We start from the raw sequence: 20,679 nt of genomic DNA, 5'->3' as shown, positions 1-20,679 counted from the left end.
GAATTCCAGCAGAGTTTTCTCTATCCCCATCTATATCTCCTGGCTGGACCAACAATACAAGAATCAAGGCATTAAATCCCTGGGGGAAAGAGAGGTTACCCTGATTCTTCTGTAACCTATAGAACTGCAGGGGAATTAGTAGAGTAGTCTTTGTCATTATAGAGATTAACTCATGAAGGAATGTTCTGTGTATTAAATGGAAAACTGCCTCCTTTTTATGCAGAATAATCTTATTATTAGTCCAGGGATTCTCACAATTAAATGTGCATTAGAATCCCCTGGAGGGCTTTTAAAAACGCAGATGGTTGGGTCCCACCCCTGGAGATTCTGCTTCAACAGGTCTAGGCTGGGGCCTGGAAATTAACATGTCTACCAGGTTCCCATGGTCTAGGAACCACGCTTTTAGTAGCTCTGCATTAACCCATTTGATAGTCGTTCAGAATTTAAAGATAGTGAGTGGGTCCCCACTTCCTTCTGCAGTCACCTATTCTCTGGGTTAAACATCTCAGGGTGCTGACTTTTCCTTATCCTGTGTCAGGCTCTGTCCTTAGTTCTAAGTACTCAAAGGTAAAAAATAATTGCCCCCTGTTCTCAAGGAGCTTACAATTATGTGGAAAAATGGAAAAGAAAATAGTCCACTGTAATGTGACTGCAAGAATTATTTACTGTGTGTCTACTATGTGCTGACTGTCCCCAAAGGCTGATAATTCAACAGCGAGCAAGCTGGCATAGTCCTTGCCTCATGGAGCCCCCAGGCCAGTAAACAGAAAATTAGTCCAGTGTGATGGGGTGTGGAGAGGAAAAGCCAGAGATCAAACCCCATCTGTGGCCTGAGCATCACTTGGGGAAGGCTTTTTGGGAGACTTGATGGCCAAGGTCAGATGTGGAAGATACATAAGCATTAAGCAGTTAAGGAACGGGGGGGGGGGGGGGGGGGGGGGGGGGGGGGTAGGGGGAGAGAGATGCAAACAAGGGGGATGCACAAGAGTCTGGTACAATTCAGGATTGTTGAGAAGTGTCCTGTGGCTAAAAAAAAAAGGTCTGTTGGGTGAGGGTGGGGGTGGGGGAGAGAAGGGAGGATAGAGTCAAGAGAGACTTCCACTTCACCAGTGGACATTAAAAATTCCTATCTTCCCTAAAAGCACCTCATTTCTTCCTTGATGGTGTTTGAAATGACAGATGCGGACCCCACCTCCAGCCCTCTCCAGGTGGGGATAAGAAAGCTGTCTTGCCCCAGTTAGCTGGATGCCTGGAGGCGTGGCATATGGTAGGGAAGATTTGGTCCAGGATTAAACATTTTCCAGAGCTCCACCAGGACATGTCTGGCCTGGGGCCTCACTCCTGTGTCAGGGCCAGGTGTGCTGCAGTGGGTTAGGTGTGTCTTACTTGTGTGTAACTAGATGGGGATGGTGAGGAGTTAGGAAAACTCAAGGGGACACTTACTGGACAGAAATCTGGAGTGGAACAGAAATGATGAAGCAAGTGTGGAATTCAAGGCATCTCCTGATGTCATAGTATAATTTAAAGGTTAGAGAGTCAGGGCAAAAAAGCCTGGAATGATGGTATGTAGGAGAAAGAGATAAAGATAGAGAAAGACACACACCCAGACAGAGACAGAGTTAGACAGAAATGAGAGAGAGAGAGAAGAAGAAGAGGAGGAGGAGGAAGAGGAGAAGAAAATGAAGAAGAGAAGAGGAGGAGGAAGAGGAGGAGGGTGGACAGGAAGGAGGGGAGTAAGAGGGGAGAAAGGGGAGGGCAAGAGAAGAAGAAGGCGGACAAAGGAGAAGAAAAAGGAAGCTGAAAGGCAGGAAGAGAGAGAATGAATATTCCCAGAGGCAGAGCTGAGGATTAGGTGAATTTATACTTCAGCAAGATTTGAACAGAAACATTTTTCAAGGAAGTGACTCAGAAGGTTAGAAGACCTCACTATAGGGAAAGGAGAACACAGACTCCAATGCAAACAGACCTGGGTTTGAGTCCTATCTCTGGCACTGACTCACTGTGTGACCTTGAACAAGTCATTTAAACTCTTTGTGCCTCACAAACCTCATCTGTGAGAGAAAATAATAAAACCCACTCCAGAGTGTTGTTAGTCGACTTAAATGAGGTTCAGATGCACAGTCGCTGGCACAGAGTCAGCATTCAGTAAAACATTTGTTCCCGTGCTATGCTCTCTCCTGGAATCCAAAGAGAACTCCGCCTTGGGTTCTGTCAAGCTGGAAGGATCAGCTTGAAGAACTGTAGTTCCTAAACTGTGAGGGTATAAATGCCAGAGATAGTATCCTGCTTTAAACCACTGTCAAGCTGAGTGTGTAAATGATTGGTTGTTCTGTGAGCTGACTGTATGCTTTGGACCAAAGCAGCAGGTGGGAGCTGGGCGTGCTGTGGGAAATGAAAGGCTGGTGCTTAGAGGAATGATCATTCACAGAGAAAGCATCCCCATTTTTACCCTAGAGTAAAGAGCAAAGCTTAGATTCACCAATAGGAAGACAGGGTTCTGGCCCTTCTTGTATCAGCAAGTACTCAAAAAGAATGTAAAATGGTTCTCTGTTATCTTTAATAAACTACATCTTTAGTACAATACATCATACACTGGGGATAATGATTTGCCTGTCATTTTATAGTTTGAAATTGTTTCCATGGACATCAATTGTTTAGTCATTCAACAAACACTGAGTGCCCCGGTTGTGCCAGACACTCATCTTATTGTATAGTCACCATTATTACTTCTAAATTGGGTCTCTTTTAGGGTATTCACTTTGCTCTACATTCATGTGAATAATCAGGAGTGACCCTAATTTGCTCTTCACTTCAGCCAGGCATGGGGAAATTTCCACTTGCATTCCTTCCTCCTTCCGGGATGGCTGAGTGGTGAGCTAGTTGTGACTAGTCAATTCTGGTGGTTAATGAACTGAAGAAAGAGGATAAGGTCACAATTTTGATCCCCCGGGGCTGATTTACTTGTCCACTTTTCTTTGTTACATGGGCAGGCACCGGGAATTGAACCCGGGTGTCCAGCATGGCAGGTGAGAAGTCTGCCACTGAGTCACCATTGCCCTACTTGTCCACTTTTGTGTACTGCCTTTCTTTCCCTATCCCCAATGTATGTGCTTCCTCCCATCTCAAGGCCTTTGTCCATTTTCTCACTCTGCCAGGAGCCCTCTTGCTCAAGCCCTTAATTATTAAGATTCAATGTCATTTTCTTAGCAAAGCCTAACTCACCCCCCAGACCTGGTCAGGTGCCTCAGTTTACATTCTCATAGTGCCCTATACCTCTCTAGTATGGCATTTATCAGTGTTTGTATTTATACACTTATTTCATTATTATTTGATTGATGCTTATCTCCTTGTAACAGTTAAGAGTACTATCCAGCTGCAAGTAATAGAAAACTTGACTGATCAAACCTACTTACAAAGGGGTTTATTTATCTCACATAACAAGATAGACAGTCCAGCATGGGTATGGTGACTCAGCGATGCCATATGGGACTTCGATTCCTGTTCTTTTCTTTCTCTGCTATCTATAGCAAGTGCCCTTAATTCTCAGGTTTACAAGATGGCTGTTGCTATTCCAGGCATATTATCTGAACTCCAGTCAGAAAGAAAGGGAAACAAGAAAACTAAGCATCAGTTAACTACTGCTTATGTCTCATTGGTCAGAACTGGTTCACATGGCCGTTTCTAGCTGCAAAGGAGTCAAAACGATTATTTTTTTGTTGTTGCTATTGGTTTTCAGCTTTTATACCCTATATTGTCTTTTTTTTTTTAACGTGGGCAAGCACCAGGAATACATTGTCTTTAAAACTTTTTTATTATATAATATAACATATATACAAAGCAAAGAAAGAAAAAAGCAATAATTTTTAAAGCACTCTTCAACAAAACTTTTTTATTATATAATTTAACATATATACAAAGCAAAGAAAGAAAAAAGCAATAATTTTTAAAGCACTCTTCAACAAGTAGATCCAGGACAAATCCCAGAATTTGTCATGAGCTACCATTCCATCATCTCAGAGCTTTTACACCCTATAGGGTTTTAATAGTTTGCTGAAGCTGCCGGAAAGTGATATACCAGAAACGGTATATCACAAATTCCCCTTTTAAAAAGGGGAATTTAATAAGCTGCAAGTTTACAGTTCTAAGGCCATGAACATGTCCAAATTAAAGCAAGGCTATAAAAATGTCCAAATTAAGGCATCCAGGAAAAGATTCCTTGGTTCAAGAAGGCTGATGACATTCAGGGTTTCTCTCTCAACTGAAAAAAACATGGTGAAGTCTGCCAGCTTTCTCTCCTCATTTCATAAGTCTTCCCTGGGGGTGTTTTCCTTCTGTTCTGAAGGTCTCTGGCTGTGTGGGCTCTGCTCATTCTGGTGGCTCTAAAGCTTTTTCCAAATGGTTCCCTCTTAAAGGGCTCCAGTAAGCAATCCCACTTTGAATGGATGGAGACATATCTCCATGGAAACCATCTAATCAAAAGTTACCACCCACAATTGAGTGGGTCACATCTCTGTGGATCCAATCAGAAAGATCCTACCCAACAATATTGAATTAAGAACATGGCTTTTCTGGGGTCCACAGTAGAGTCAAACTGGCACAATGGTAGAAGCACACCAGAGAGCAAGGATAAGATAACTAAAGTAGACCAACCGATAGTGCCTTCCATATTCCCTTACTGAACTTCAGTATCTAAGAGGGCAGGCACCATGTTTCTTTTGTTCACTATCACAAGCCTACCTTGTGCAATGTCTATCCCATTGTAGGTACCCAATAAATATTTTGTTGAATGTAAATGAATGAATAAATGAATTCCTGCTGAGACTATCTCCAACACTTGGTCTTAAGAGGGCCCAGACAAGGATAGATGGATCAGTATCATCTAGTTACTATGGATAGGGAGAATTTAAAATAGATACAACAGGGGCCCCACTAGTCTTTAAAATGCCCTTGTATGAATTAGGAAGAGGCACCTACATCTTCCTCAAGACACATTACTGCCATCTGCTGGAATATGGTCCTAATAAAATTATAAATCTACCACTACTACAGTGTGAATGATGCCCCTTTAGACATGGTAAGGTTATGGACAGAACAACCTGCACAGCCATATGTGATCACCTTGAAGGATACATGAACAAGCATCACCAACCAGGTGGATGTAACCAAGCAATATGGGATCGATCCCACCTGTCTCCTGAAGCAGAGGAAGGGCAGACCATCTGTGGGGCAAGTCTGAGATTTCACCAGGGTTGTTGAGGGCTTGCTCACCATATATAAAGATACAGAATAAAGCAGCAAGGGTACAGTGTGAAGAAGACCAGAAGGTGTGCTCCCTGCTCTTCACTTTCTGCCTCTTATAACACTGTGAGAAACACTTAATCCTTCTAAACTTCTGTTTCCTCATCTCTAAAATGGGGAAAAGAACTCCTGCCTAGAAAGATATGCTGAATACCCAATAAAATAATGTTCATGAAAGAGTTTGGGGAAACTTCTAAATATCAGAATAATGTAAGTTACTATTAGTATGGAGGGATAACAGGGAATAAATATGGAGTGAGTATTTAAGTCTTGTTCTGACTACTCTTCAGTCATATGACCTTGGGGACATTACTTAATTTCTCTAGGGCACAGTCTTCTCATTTGTAAAACAGGTATGAAAATATGAGTACCCACTACCCAGGAAATATGTGAGGGTTTAAAAGAATAATAAATGTAATAGTAAATTTTAGCTACTAATATTAAAGAAGTCATGTCTTGCATTGTGCTCTGCATTTTGCATTCAGAATTTCATTCAAATATTTAATTAAATCACCCTTGACTTTTAAAAAATAAAAAGGAAACATAAAACGAAATGAAACAAAAGGGTTCTTAAGCTTTTTTGCATGTTGGGTAAAGTGTGATTCAGCATATTTCTATGACTCTGGATCTGTTGTGATGTCTCTAATACATGAGGAGGCACTCTCCTTTTCACTGACCTTCTCCTCTCCTCTCTACCCCAAACCACCTCCAAACACTTTTAGCCAAATCTGCATGCTTGTCTTGCAAGGTTCTGGCTGGAATTTATCAGTAAGTTGTCAGTGATGTTGATTTCACAGAAATTTCACATGATTTACGAAGGGAAAAAGTACCAAAGGAAAGGAAAAGCCAACCAGCTGGGTAGGGTGGGTCAGCTCAACCAAGTAGAATTTTGGTTCCCACATACTCTGGTTCTCTCCTCCCCTCCCCTCTTCCCTGTGTCCCCTGGCTTTCTTTCTTTCTAGCTGTCTTCATCCTCCCACCCCCAGCCCTGGGGACAAGGCCCTGTAACTGCTGAGGAAATTGGTTCAAAATTTGGAACAGTGAAACTGGAGGACAAAAAGTTCCAAAGCAGAAAACCAAGCAACAAAATTGTTGATTCGACTTCTGCCCAACAGCTGATTTTCTCACGTGCAATTTCTTACAGCCTAATTTGCCTATCTGTCTAGTAACAATATTTTATCCTGTCTTCTTTTCCACTTGTCTACTCTTGACCATCACTGCTGTCCTTTCTTCATATCTCCTCAGAGTATAGAGTTATGGGGGAAACAGGACTTTTCTTCTTAATTTCTCATATCACATTTCACTGGAGTAAATAGCACTTCATTCTCGTTCATTCCGCCCCACAGAAGTTGTTTTAGGGAAATTGTGCTGAGTACCCGAACTTCCTGGGCTTGGTTTCCATGTGTCCTAAGGCTGACATCATCTTTGTGTTACTTGGTTGAGAGTAGAGTCCCATCCTGATGACTGAATTTCAATGACTTTTTAGAGGCCAGTGGTGGGACTGACTTGTCCCCCATTTAATCACTTCTTCCTTTATGATAGCAGATTGTGTTAACCAGAGGCCATGCAGGTGGCTCTGGGGCCAGATAACTTGGAATGGCCATGGCTTGGCAGCTGAGAGAAGCTGGGATGAGCATAGGGCTGGGGGTGTAACAGCTGGCAGTTGTGAGCTACAGTTTTTATGGCTACACTGGGGACAATAATCAAACAGTGGGTCTTTTGGACTCGTTTGAAGAATACTTTGCATAAATCCCAGCTGCTAGCCATATGTCCGACCCCTGAGAGGGAAGGGTGTATTTCCCTGAACTTTTGGTCCCTTCCCTGGAAGTGAAAACTATCAAACCTCTAAATGCCTGGTGGGGATCTTCGGGTTAGGAAAGTTGGCCACCAGAGCTTAAGCTGATTTAATCACAACCTAAATATTTGTTGTACTTCACCAGCTTTTCCCTTCCACAACTTTGTATCATTTTGTCCTCACATAACAAATAGAAAACATTTTGCATTGGGCACACTTTAAATGCTAGAGATATATTCATTTATTTTGTATTTGCATTAGTCTATAAGACAGATGCTATTATTATCCCTACTTCATTGATAAAGAAACAGAGCCCAGAGAGGTTACTTTACTTGCCCAAGGTCACAAGCTAGTAAATAGTAGAGCTAGGATTAAAACCTAGGCTTCTTGGCTCCAGAGTCTGTGCTTGAAACTACTGTACATGCTACCAGCCAGCTTGGCAGTGACAGAACTGGTATTCCACGCAGGAACTCACACTCCAAGCTCAGGTTTTCCCCTAAGCCATACCACTCTTCTGAAATTTGCCCCGTAAAGATCCCTTATCCCTAGAAGCATTAGCAATAGCAATTAAGGTTTGTATTATTTTCATCTGGTATCTCAGTCGTTCACTTAAATTTCTTTGATTAGTCCCTCCTTACCTATTTACTATGAAGTTAGAAGCATACCCATCTAACAGAACTGTATTGCAGCAGGAAATTACTCCCAAATACATATTTGGAAAAATACAGGTATCTAGGTGTTGGGAGTTGCTAAGGTTTGGCAGTCCAATGTCTAGGATAGTTATTTTCTCATCCTGTTTCCTAGGGAGGATAGGTGTGGTTTTCACAGTACTGGCTGATTTTGTGAGCATGCGTACTCCAAAGTTTCACATGCTCAGAGAGTCTGCCTCTCCTTTTGGGAAAAGGCAGTTCCATCCCTGACTTCTCCAACAACTGTGCACCTCTTAGCTGAGGCGTCTCCACCAATCTGAGGTAAGAATAAACAAACCAAGGGTGGGAGCTGTTTTAATGTGCTACTATCTCCAGCTGCCCAGGCTAACTTTCTCACAAAAGAAAACCAGTAAAAGCTTTGCTCTAGCATTCACTGGTGCCCCAAAGAAAACCTCTAGCTGAGTACAGATTTTTATAAAATTTCATAGCCAAAACCAAAGCTAGAGGACATTAGAATTTGTGATAGTGGCCTAAAAGCAGGACTATGATTCCCACTTTTAGTTCTGAATAGCAATTGTCTTTCCTCATTTGCAAATTAACTCTGTAGTCAGGCATTTGGTAACACAAAACAAGTAAAACAACACTTTAGCTTAGAAACCATAAAGGGAGGCTATTAGAAGGGGAAGAACAAAATGGTTTTGTTTGTTGTAATCATTAGTCATATTTACTTGATTATTTGGCTACTTTCTATTTCCCTAGGTTGCATTTATTTTGTAGGTGATTCCAGGAAGCACCAGTAGGGAGCAAAGAATTGAGACAGGAAAGGGAAGGAAACCAATTCGGAGTATCAAAAAATGTTACTGGTATTCCACGTAGGAACTCACACTCCAAGTTCAGGTTTTCCCCTAAGCCATACCACTCTTCTGAAATTTGCTCCATAAAATCCCTTATTCCTAGAAGCATTAGCAATAGCAATTAAGGTTTGTATTATTTTCTGGGCAACTGAGGCTCAATCCTGCTGAGGACCTAGGGAAGATGGTGGGGATCATGCCTCAAAGTCCAATATGAGGGCTAGGAAGCTGGGAGATTTATCCACCAACTCTGTCAATCATTGGTTTACGACTGACCCTATATTTTTTAATTACCTGGCATTCTGTCCTCTCCCACCTATGGCCTGAGCATTCCCCTGAAGTCAGAGAAAGTGCTCAAGCAAGGAGTCTCATTTGCTTATGGTAAGAAGGCATCAGGCTACATAACAGTGAGTGCCAAAGGGAAGGGCATTGGCATTATCTCCTACTGTCTACTCAAGAACCAATCCAGTTTGTAGAGGAGGAAGATGTAAGGGAAAAGATATATAGTAATTAGGATTCTTTCAGTTGCAAGTGACAAAATACCAATTCAGCTTATGCAAAAAAACAAAAAAAAAAGGAATTCATGTTAGATGTGAGTTATATCACTGTGCAGAGATCAGCTAGCTCCAGGTGCTCAAACAGTGCTACTGGAGCTACATCTTAGGTCCATGTCTTGGTTCTGTTCTCCTTGGTGTTGACTTTATTATCTGGCTGGTTGAGAGAATGTGTGGAAAAGATGGAAGCTCTCGGCTTACATGATCCTTTTTTCCTCTTGATCTTACAGAAGAGCATTTTTTTTGGTAGATCTGATCAAAATCATGGGGAAGGCTTTGATAGGTCTATTGTGGGCCATGTGCCCATCCCTGCACCAATTATGGTCTTCACTATGTTTGGCTAGAACTGGGTCACATATTAGATTGGGGAGCATGGTGTCATCCCACCCAAATATCAGTGACCAAGAAGAATTGCTTGGACCTGGGGGAGGAGCGGTTCTGGTGATGTACTGATAAACCAGCTTACAAACAAGCCTGAATTTGTCATGTTTGGTGATTTCCATGGTATAGATGCTCCCACCATGGCTAACTCCAAGCTATCCACATGACATCACTGGACATGGAGTGAGGTGGTATGTGCTAGCTGTAGCACACCACTGCATGATTCCCCATAAGGAGGGCTCTTGGGCTGGCAGCATGGTCACTACAGCTGTAAAAGAGAAGGTCAAGGTCTATGTTGTGAAGTCCTGGTAGTCACGAAGGTCCACATCAAGAACTGGCAGTTTAGCTTACTTTGTTTGATGTGCATGATGTTTGAGATAGATTGATAAATTGAAACAAGTGGGCTTCTTCCTCCAAACTCCTCATCTCATCTTGCAAGCACCTCCAGGGAACACTACCAGGCAAGTTCAAGCAAATCAAAGAATATATAGCACCATTTATTTCACAACTGTGTAAACTCCATGAGGGTAGGGATCTTTGCCAGGTTGGTTCAGTGAGTACAGAGGAAAACACATAGACACTCAATATTTGTTGCATGAATACATCATAACATGCCAGTTCTATTAGCTAAGACTATTTCTTCAGCTTACACATCATTTGCACATTCTTCAACTTACAGCTTCTTGCCTAACAGTTGTTATTTAGACAACCATGTCTCCAAAACGTCCATGGAATTAAATGCATTCTTCAACACCAAAAAACCATCTCATGGTACCCATCCCCTCGCCAGTGATGCCAAAGTTTTGTGGACCTCACTTTGCACCTCACGGCTACCATGTCAGGCCCTCCTGACTCTCTGTCCTAGCCCTGGGAAGGACCAAAGTTAGTGGCTGATCCCCTCGATCCACTATGCCACATGACTTCCTGGTGTGAAGAAGACGCAGCTGTGGCCCACTGTCCTGCCACTGCCACTTTGTTCTCCTTGCGCCTCGATTTATTTAGCCAGGTGTTGCTCGTTGTTTTAGGTCAGGCAGGGAGACTCACCTTCCTGTCTTGGGGCTCGGCCTTTCCCAGGCAGGGGCAGACCGTGATGGCGACTTCTCATTAAGTCACCAGAGTCTGCTGGGACTTGTCTGATTAGAGTCTCCTTACACATCGGTATAAAGAACTTTCTGCCTTTGCAGTTCCTTTGTTTCAAAATGAAAAGCATAGCTAGGGAGCTGCAAGGCTGGAAAGTTGTTAAACACATAAACACATCACACCAAACCAGATTTGCTGATAACAGGAGAATGGGAAGGCCTGAAGCTGAAGGAGCGTTTCAAGGTCACAGGCAAGGAGGGGCCTGCGGTGGTGGTGATGGAAAAGATGAATAGACAACAGTTGAATGCATTATTTAGTGTGTTCCACATCGCAAACCCAAGAATGGTTCCCTCGCACCAGAAGATTTGATGTATCAGGCTGGCTGTCTCCTCAGAGGACACCCCCCGGTCTCCTCTTGAGTTCATGGAGACATGGTTGTCTAGGTGACAACTGTCAGGCAAGAAGCTGCAAGCTGAAGAATAAAATCGCCTTAGCTAATAGACCGGCATGCTATTATGTACCTGAAGGTTTAACTGCTATATTACCCTGAAAGAATCATTTGAAGGAGAGAAAGGAGCTGGCTTTTCCCTGGGCTACATCAGTGAATTCAATTTCTATTGAAGAGAGACTAGCATTTTAAAAACCACTGTATGTGGAGCTTCGAGTCCTTTTCGTCTTTTGGTGAGAAATTATTTAATAATGAACTTACAACAGCAGGGCCTCCAGTCAGCCCCCTGGAGCCCTAGAAGAGGGAAAGGGTGGTGTGGAGGGGCCAGGAGCTGGCAGGCTCCTTCCTGTTCTCTTCCTGCTCAGGCCCAGGTTTTGTGACTGAGGTTACTCCAGAGCAACTTGGTTCACACGCGTGTAGAGTTTGAGCGATAATTTTCCTCCCTCACAAGATTGCCGGGTGCCTCTAATTAATGGTTGTGAATTCCTTAGATAGGGTTGTTATTAGATGGAAAGGGGCTAATTGTACTGGTCACAATAGTTAACCTCTTCCAGAAAGAAGTGTGTGTGTGTGTGTGTGTGTGTGTTGTGCACCCATGCACACAAACGTGCCTTGGTTCTTTCTGCAAATGAAGCAGAAAAGCTTGAGAATCATGGAAATTCTTTGGCATCAAGACACAAATAAATGCCACATTGTTTTCACTAAGATATTTTTGCCAAGCAAAGGACCGATGTGTATCTGATTCTTTCTAAGTCTGCCATCAGTGCTACTTGCTTTACTAGCTTGATCACGTATAACTCTCAGCATTCTTGAGTCTTAACTGTGATTATTCTCCTTAGCCTCCAGATGGAGAAACCAAACTTAGTGCATTTAAGAGAATCATACAAGGCCCCACCCATGCCAGCAACAACTGAGGGTCTTTTACATTCAGAAGTTCCCGACAGAAGCTGAGCGCTAAGCAGGGCAACTGGAAGAAGAGTAAGTGGCAGGCAAGAAGCAGCCCTCATGCAAGAATCTGGACAACTTTGCCAGGCTCTTCCACCAGGCCCACAGCTCTGGGCAGCTGGAAAACCTCTTCCTTTTCCTTCTGCTCCAATCTTGGTTCTGACTTGTGTTTTGTTTGGTCCCTTTCTTGTACTACAAACAGTATCTCTGTTCTGTCCTCCTGTAACTCAAGCTCCTGATTGTAAAATTGCCTTCACCTCCTCAGAGGCAACCCTAGTAAGACATACATGTGTTGGTCACCTGCCATGTGCTGGGTAGCCCTGGGCAGCTGACAGAATGAAGATAAATGGCATCACAGTCTGAAGGGGGACTGAGACATGAAACCCGCAAATCAAAACAGCATGGTTAGTATAATAATAATAATAACAACAATTTTGTAGGGTTTCCTATGTGCCAGGCCTTGGGTTAAGCACTGGAAACAGTCCTGTGAAATAGATACCGTTATTATTTCCACTTTGCAGGTGAGGTTAGATCACTCTCCGAAGGTCTGACAGGTAGTAAATAGCAGAGCAGGGATTTGAACAAAGGCACTGAGTCTCCAGAGCTGATGCCATTAGCCACTATGCTGTACTGCACCTATATAGACTAGTGTAGATGTATGTATACATTATAAAGGGAACCCAGATAAAGGGACATAAATTCCTTCCTAAATAGAGCGGTTCACAGGAAGCAATAGAGAAAAGGGACTAACAAGGGGAAAAGAAAGATCATGTGTTCAGAATATTAAAGACACAGATCAGGCACTGGGTCCCAGTTTTTGTCTTTATATCCTGTATTTAAGGTTGCCTAACAAATCACTCCAGAGCTTAGTGGCTTAAAATAACAATAAGTATTTACTGTCTCTCATGGTTTCTGTGTGTCAGGAAGTTAAGAGTAGCTTGGTTGGGTGGTTTGTGTGTCCAGGCTCTCTCATGAAGTTGTACTTTTTTGTCGTCATCCAATATGATTCAGTCATATGGGATGGTAAGTTGGTGCTGGCTGTTGGCTGGAAGTCTGAGTTCTTCTCCACATGGTTCTTTTCACAGAGCTGCTTGAGTGTCCTCACATCATGGTAGCTGACTTCCTCCAGAGCAAGAATACAAGAGACCCAAGGTAAAAGTTCTAATGCTTTTTATGACTTATGTGGAAGTTGCACAATGTCACTTTTGCTATATTCTATCAACCATACACACCAGCTCTGATTCAATATTAGAGAGGACTACAAAAGGACACAAATGCCAGGAGGTAGAAATCGTCCTGTAGTGCACCACCTGAGGTTAAAATTCCCATGTGTTAAATGCAAAAAACTATATAGTCAGGCAGTGCGATGGTGGCTCAGCAGGAGGAGGTGAAAGCAGGGCTGATAGGGAAGCCAGGAAGTGGGGCTGGCAGTGAGGGGCAATGTAGGTCTCTTGATAACTAAAACAAAGTGACAAGCTCCCTGAAGGTTTGACATCACTTAGATTATTGGCTAGACCCATATTCTGATATACTTCAGTGATTTGTACATACTAAGGGTACTCGTAAATGGGAGTAGCAAAATCACTGATGAATAAATGGCTACTCAATGGTAAGTCAAAATATGTTATTGTATACTAACATCATTTTAATAGACTCAATAGTTTATGGCATCTTTCTGTGTGCTGGGCCAGATACCATGCTAGATACTGGGGGAAAGCTTAAAAAGACATGGTCCCTGTTCTTATGGTGCTTGTGAGACACAGATATTAATCAAATAACAATACAGATAAATATATATAAACCTAGATAATTACCATAAAAAAGAAAGAACATAGGATTGGGAGATTTAAAACAGTAAACATTAAGGAAATGGTGCTGGATTTGTGGTCTGAGAGATGAATAGGGAAAAAATGGGAAGAAGGGAATTCCAGGCAGAAGGAACAGCAGGCAAAAAATGTGTTTGCAGAACTTAAGGGACATTAGTGTGACTGAACCAGAGAGAGTAAAGGGAAGTAGGGGGTAAAATGAGGGTGGAGGGCGGGCCACGGTGGCTCAGCAGGCAGGAATGCTCGCCTGCGATGCCAGAGGACCTGGGTTCGATTCCCGGTGCCTGCCCATGTAAAAATAAATAAATAAATAAATAAATTAAATTAAAAAAAAAAATGAAGGTGGAAAAGTCATGGGCCCGATCATGCAGGACCTTCTAGCCCCGTCAAAGATGTTGGCCATTATCCTAAGCAGTGGGAAGCCACTGAAATGATTTAAGTAATACAGTGCAGTGACCAGATTTGTGCTTTGAAAATATCATTGTCTGCAAATGGAGACTAGATTAGAAAGGGCAAGACTAGAGGAAGGAAAACCAGTTAGGAGGCTATGACCAGAAGAGAGATGTTGGTGGTTTGTGCCAGGATGTTGGTCGTGAGGTTAGTGGAAGGAGGGTGGAGTTGAACTAAGTCATCATGACCTGGAAGGTGAAAGCAAGCCATGTGAGGGCAAGACAGGAGATTGAGAAGTCAGAATGAAGTTAAAGAGATAAGAGGAAGAGGAAGATGGGTGAAATCCAGTTTGGGTACAGTTAAGTCTTAGACTACAGAAGGAGGCTATGTAGGGACTGGGGTTTGAGCGGTGGACTTTGTTGTTAAGAGGCATTGGCCATTGCTGTGTTCTGATGTGTGAAGCTGTAAGTGATAAATCTGTGATGATCAATATTACTATTCTATCAAGTGCTCCCTGAGGTCTTCCTTGAGTAACAGCACATTTTTCCAGTTGTTTTTTTTTTTTACTGCATAGTTTATAAAACAGGGCAGGTTGTTTCAAAAATAAGTTTTTAGGTAGGAGCTTTAAAAGTGGCCAGTCCACACCATGGGGTCAATAATTCCATCCTTACCAAAAGGGGGAAAAATGTAACAAATAAGGTATCAGTGGCTGAGAGAGTTCAAATAATCGAGACGCTACTCTGGAGGTCACTCTTATGCAAGCTTCAGTTAGATATTGCTAGGTACCATAACTTGCCAAACCAAGACCATTGCAGTTAATCCTAAAGAACACCTAGGGCAATATATAAGATCCTGCAAAGAGTCCATGCATTAGAATAACTTTCTAGAAACCTACAACCTCCACATGGGTCCCTGGACCAGATATGTCCTGAAATGCAGAGGGCCAGTCTCTCCAGAACATCAACTAGTTCCATCCCCCTATCTCATATTATTGACAGCCCCTTCCAAAATGAAAAAATTAGAATGGGCATAGCCCAAAAACCCCCAAAGAGTGGGGAAAAGATCAAAGATTATAGTGGAGTTATACAAAGAAGGTAGGGTTTAACAAACAAGTATGATTGCTGAATCATTATATTAATATTTCTTTTAGTCTCTAATATCTTAGAGCAGCTAGTAGTAAAAACCTAAAATTGTGGAATTGTAACCCATAGCAAACTCTGAAATCTGTTCTACAACTAATTGTTGTGATGTGTTTTGACATTTATTGCTTTTATATATATATGTTATTTTTGACAAAAAAAGAAAAATATATTTCTTGTAGCCACCAATGTTTTGGAGCAGCCAGAAGGAAAAATCTGAAATTGTGGAAGGGTAACCCATAACAAACTCTGAAATCTGTCCTGTAACTACTTGTTGAAGTGTACTTTGAAAATCATAGTTTTTCTTTCTTTTCTTTGTATGTATTTTATATTTAACAATAAAAAGTTTTTTTAAAAAAGAGTGGCCTGTCCTCAAGAGTGACCTTTAGATTGCACCTCTGAAATTATAACTGGATTTTAATTTAAAAAATATAGATGGGGGCAGTGTGATAGTGGCTCAGCAGGTATTATTCTCACCTGCCATGACGGAAACCTGGGTTCAATTCCAGGTGCCTGCCCATGCAAAAATATATATATATATCTATATAGATAGATAGATAGGTACATAAATAAGAGGACCCAAGACCAATGGAATGGATTGGAAAGTCTAGAGACAGAAACAGATGCACATAAGAATTTATTATAGGGCAGGCCACGGTGGCTCAGCAGGTAAGAATGCTTGCCTGCCATGCCTGAGGACCCGGGTTCAATTTCTGGTGCCTGCCCATGTAAAAAAAAAAAAGAAAGAATTTATTATAAAGGGGGCATCACAAACCAGTGTGGGAAAAGATGGATTGATTAATTCCAAATTTGATTAAATAATTCAAATGAAAAAAAGTAAAATCTTAAAACACTATTACAGGAAAACATGGGGGAATTCTTGGTAACTTGGAGTGAGCAAGGCCTTTTTAACTATGACTCAAGTCCCAGAATCCAAAAAAGAAAAGGATGATCTATTTATGTTAAAGTCAGATTAAAATCTCTGCATAGCAAAAAAATACAATAAACAAAGTAAAAGACAAATGATAAACTAGAAGAAAAGTTGCCACCCACATTACAGATAATGTACAAATCTCCCTGGAAAAATCAATGAGAAGAACAATAACGTAATAGAAAAATGGGAAAAGAATATAAACTAGTTCACAGAAACATAAATACAAATGGCTCTTAAAGTTATGAAAAGATGTTCAACTGCACTCATAATATGAGAAATATAAAATAAAACTGTGCTAAAAAACTCTTTCTTTTTTCCATCATATATTTTTGTGTATCATACACACACACACACACACACACTTCTACCAACTGCCTATTGGCAAAACTGTGGGGAACAGGTATACTCATACCTTAGTTGTGGGAGGGTAAATTGATATAACCCTTTATGGTAAACATTTAAGCAATTTCCATCAAAATTACAAATGCATAATCTATTTAACCCATTTTCTTTTACCCAGGTCTTCAATTTTTGGACTGTATTCCTGTAGAAATACTTGTCACCTTGTGAAATGATGTACATGCAAGTGTTTTCATTACAGTATTATTTGAACTATGCAAGATAGGGCACAACCCTAAGATGTCCAACAATAGAGGACTGACTAAATAAATTGTATCGCATTCATTTAATAAAATACTATGCAACTGGAAAAATGAATGGGGGAGATCTCTATGCAATTATAGGTCAAGATAGCCAAGATAAACTTTATTAAGTGAATATGAACAGAACATAATATACTCTTTCCTATCATTAGGGTATAGAACTGATATCTATACTCACAGTTGCTTGCACATTCAGAAAGAAATTAGGAAACATAAATCAAGAAATATCAATAGTTTATTGAGTCTAAGTTATGCATTTTTTCACATCTCGACATCTGTGAAATAAGAATGTCTTCCTATCAAATGATATTTTAGAATAACAATTAATCACATTGTTTTCTTTCTTGGTGGTACATTAAATAATGGCTCATCTTGAAATTGAAGGGGTCTTAGATTTGATGGAATATAACATGTGACAGTGGTTAACTATGGTGAAGGGAGACTGGGCAAAGGGGTGAGAAGGTGTTCCATTTATATGCTTTTTAATGGATTTTGTTTTAACCATGTAAATTTATCCCCTACTCAAACACTGAATATATGATAACAATAATGAAAATCAGATAATAGGAACTAACATACGTATCATATATATTAGTCACAAATATGACATGTATATATATGACATATATATGTTCCTGCTGTCTACACCCTCTAGCAATGGTCTAAGTAAGATAGCCAGTTCTAAGTTATTAAAATGGGACACAAACTAACCCACTCCTTGCACCATGCTTTTGATGACCACACAAAAGCTGTGTGCTGTGTTGACTTGTGCCCACTTGGATATTTATCAGCTTCTCAGACTCACACCTGATTTGGCCAGTAGATAAGAATTAATATTCTTCTAGATGAGACTAGCAACTTTGGTTTGATAGCCAGGAAGACACTGTCTCATCACAAAGCCCTATGAGCGGTGGAGGTACACTGTTATGGCTTCTATGATGATCTCGTGGACATTTCCTGAACTTTCAAAGAAAAAAGCAGCACTTGAGCAAACACACAACTGAACCAGGATCTTGCTTTCACTTTTTTCTCTTCTCAAAAGATTAAATGGTCTGAATTAGATAGCTTTTTTTCTTTTTGGCATTTATTTTAGTGATGAGAGCAATTGCTTCTCCTTCCATCCTCCCTACTCCCACACACCTTTATGAGCCTCTTCTGGGTTAAATGTAGTTTCCAGGGAGGAAATAGACAAGAATCAGGGTAAAAGATGCCATAAGAAGAGCCAGATGCATAGCATCCTGACTTGTGTTCCAAGGAAATCTTTTTAAATGAAAAATAGAGCTGGGGGTGGGAATCCTAGTGGGTATTTCTTTTTGTGAGTGGAAAGGTACATAATTTTGTGAAGACTCTAGTTTAGGTTCAAGAGACCCAGGTTCTAGTTCTAGGTTCTTCACTATACAGCCAGGCAATCAGTTAGTTACTCTTTCCCTCAGTTTTCTTATCTGAAAAGTGGGTGTAATACTATCTATTCTGCTTTCCTCAAAAAGGACTGTAGTAAGAATAGATGAGATAGCGTTTGGGAAGACACTTAAGCTTAAGTCTATCCAAAGTGCTGCAGTTAGAGGTAAGGTTTTATTTTTGCCATCATTTAAAGGAGAGACTAGTCATATCTCAGCTAGAGATCCCTCTTTCCCAACTGCTCCACTGGACTATGACAATTGGGAGCAGGAAGGGGTCAAGCCAAAATGACTGAACTAACCTTCACCAAGTACTTTTACATGCTTTATGTCACAACATCTTCCCAACAGTTCTGTGAGGCAGGTATCAATAATATTACCCCTGGGTCACTGATGAAGAAACTGAAATTGTGAGCTGAGCTGGGAGTTGAAGCCAGATTTCTCTACCTCAAAACTCTGTTCTTCTTCCACCATACTGTTGTGCTTCCTTTCTTCTCTAAACCAAACTTACCTCAGCAACATGTTGCAGAAACCACAGAAATCTAGGGCTTGGTCTCTTCTGGTGATCAGAGTTAGAAAGAGGGGACAGGAGAGACATGGAAACATTCTACTTCTAACACAGGCTGTTAAGATGTGTATCGGGACATATGGTGGCCATCTGGAAATGAAACCACTTATGTCATGCCTGAAATCCAGCCTAACAACAATGTATTCAGGTTAGGTAGTGCAACAATGCCCTAGTCACATAAAATTTTGCCTTAGGGAAGTGTGGCCTTGGTTAATGGTGATCAACAGTCACAGTATATCTGTTGACTCACAAAATAAAATGTTGGCCAATGTATGGAGCCATAGTTCTAGTTGATCTTAAATGCCTTCAGGCAGATTATGTTCTGTTCTAACCATAGAAGTCATCCTTAATAACCATGCCATGCAAAATTGTATCAATGAAAAGGAACTTACAAGGGAATGAAACTCAGTTCCATAAAGCAGATGCCTCTACTGAAGAACCAAATAACCATTTCCAGATGCTGGTGTTTAAGGCTAGGCCAGAGATAGGCAAACAGTCCTTGGGCCAATTCCAGCCCCTGTCTATTTTTGTACATAAAGTTTTATTGGAACACAGTTATGCATATTTGTTAATATGTTGTTTGCTTTCGTGCTACAATGGCAAAGTTGAGTGGTTGCGGCAGAGGCCATATGACCCACAAATATGAACATGTTTACTATCTAGCCTTTACAGAAAAAGCTTGCTGATTTCTGCTCTAGATGATGAATGTTCAGATGAGCAGCCAAAAGCCCTGACCATGTCTCCTGCTGATGAGACACAGGAAGAGAAGGACCAATAGGAATCTCTAGATAAATATGCCCAGAGATATGCTTCAAGGGGCCTAATTCCAGTTGGAACAGTAGAATAGGGGTTAAGGGAATGGGAAGTCTTATGGGAAAGCCTTTTTGGATATATGAGAGAAGAAGGAAAGAGCTATATGCAATTGTTGATATATGGCTCTTTCATAAAGGACTGGAACAGTGAACCTGGGTCAAATCCAAGTGGGGCAACCACCAGGACAAGAAGGCAAGGAAAAGGGGGAAACACATCCCAAGAACATTGCCAGGCTCCTCACCGTTGGATATGGATCGAAGATTATAGTGGAGTTATACAAAGAAGGTAGGGTTTAACAAGCAAGTATGATTTTCCAGATCAGAATCCAAAGTCAGGGTCCTTGTGTATAAGTAAGGACCACGGAGGAAAGGGTAGCAATTCTATTTCAAATGCTGGGTTGGTGTGGAGAGGCTGAGGTTATGGCAACAATGTAAGATATGTTGGATTAGAGATTCCATGTATTGATAACATAATAACTCTCCTATGAAAATTATTTAGTGTGGGCTCACAGGAGTTCCAGAATTCCCATGTTGTTATGTAAAAAAAGAAAAGCCTAGGGAAAAATGTGTGTAACCTTGGTCTGCATAGTAACCACTGCAGTTACAAATATAGGAAAGGATTACCAATTGTAAACACAGAATTGCTTAGGAGCAGAGCTGGCTGCATAATTGTGTGGCACATTCTGTTCAGTAAGAACTGAGCACCCGCAAACAAACACAAGGGCGAGTCAGTAAAAGATAATCACATGGTGCAAGCTAAAAAAGTGGACCAAGGAAGATCTTAATTGAATAGGGCTTGGAAGTTTCTCTTTGAAAGTAGAGCTCTAATCTCAATTGTCCTCACCACAGGTCAGTTTCATAACCTGGACTCCCTTTAGAATCTGGGGCTCTAAATAAAAGAGAAACAATGTGTGTGCAGTAAAATGAAATCCTAAATAAACTGTTATGA

The 20,679-nt window shown here is 41.2% G+C and overlaps 1 long non-coding RNA gene across 1 annotated transcript; it reads left to right on the top strand.

The window, feature by feature from the left end:
• Positions 1–7,957: 7,957 nt before the first annotated feature.
• LOC143670703 (uncharacterized) lies at positions 7,958–20,229 on the top strand. The gene is made up of 4 exons (XR_013169438.1): positions 7,958–8,064; positions 11,897–12,035; positions 13,088–13,154; positions 19,868–20,229. It is a non-coding gene; the product is annotated as an uncharacterized LOC143670703 (long non-coding RNA).
• Positions 20,230–20,679: the final 450 nt, after the last annotated feature.

The sequence above is a fragment of the Tamandua tetradactyla genome, chromosome X (genome assembly GCF_023851605.1).
Source record: "Tamandua tetradactyla isolate mTamTet1 chromosome X, mTamTet1.pri, whole genome shotgun sequence".
NCBI classification, from domain to species: domain Eukaryota; kingdom Metazoa; phylum Chordata; class Mammalia; order Pilosa; family Myrmecophagidae; genus Tamandua; species Tamandua tetradactyla.
The sequence above is the reverse complement of the archived record's forward strand: the minus strand, read 5'-3'. Positions and strand labels throughout refer to the sequence as shown.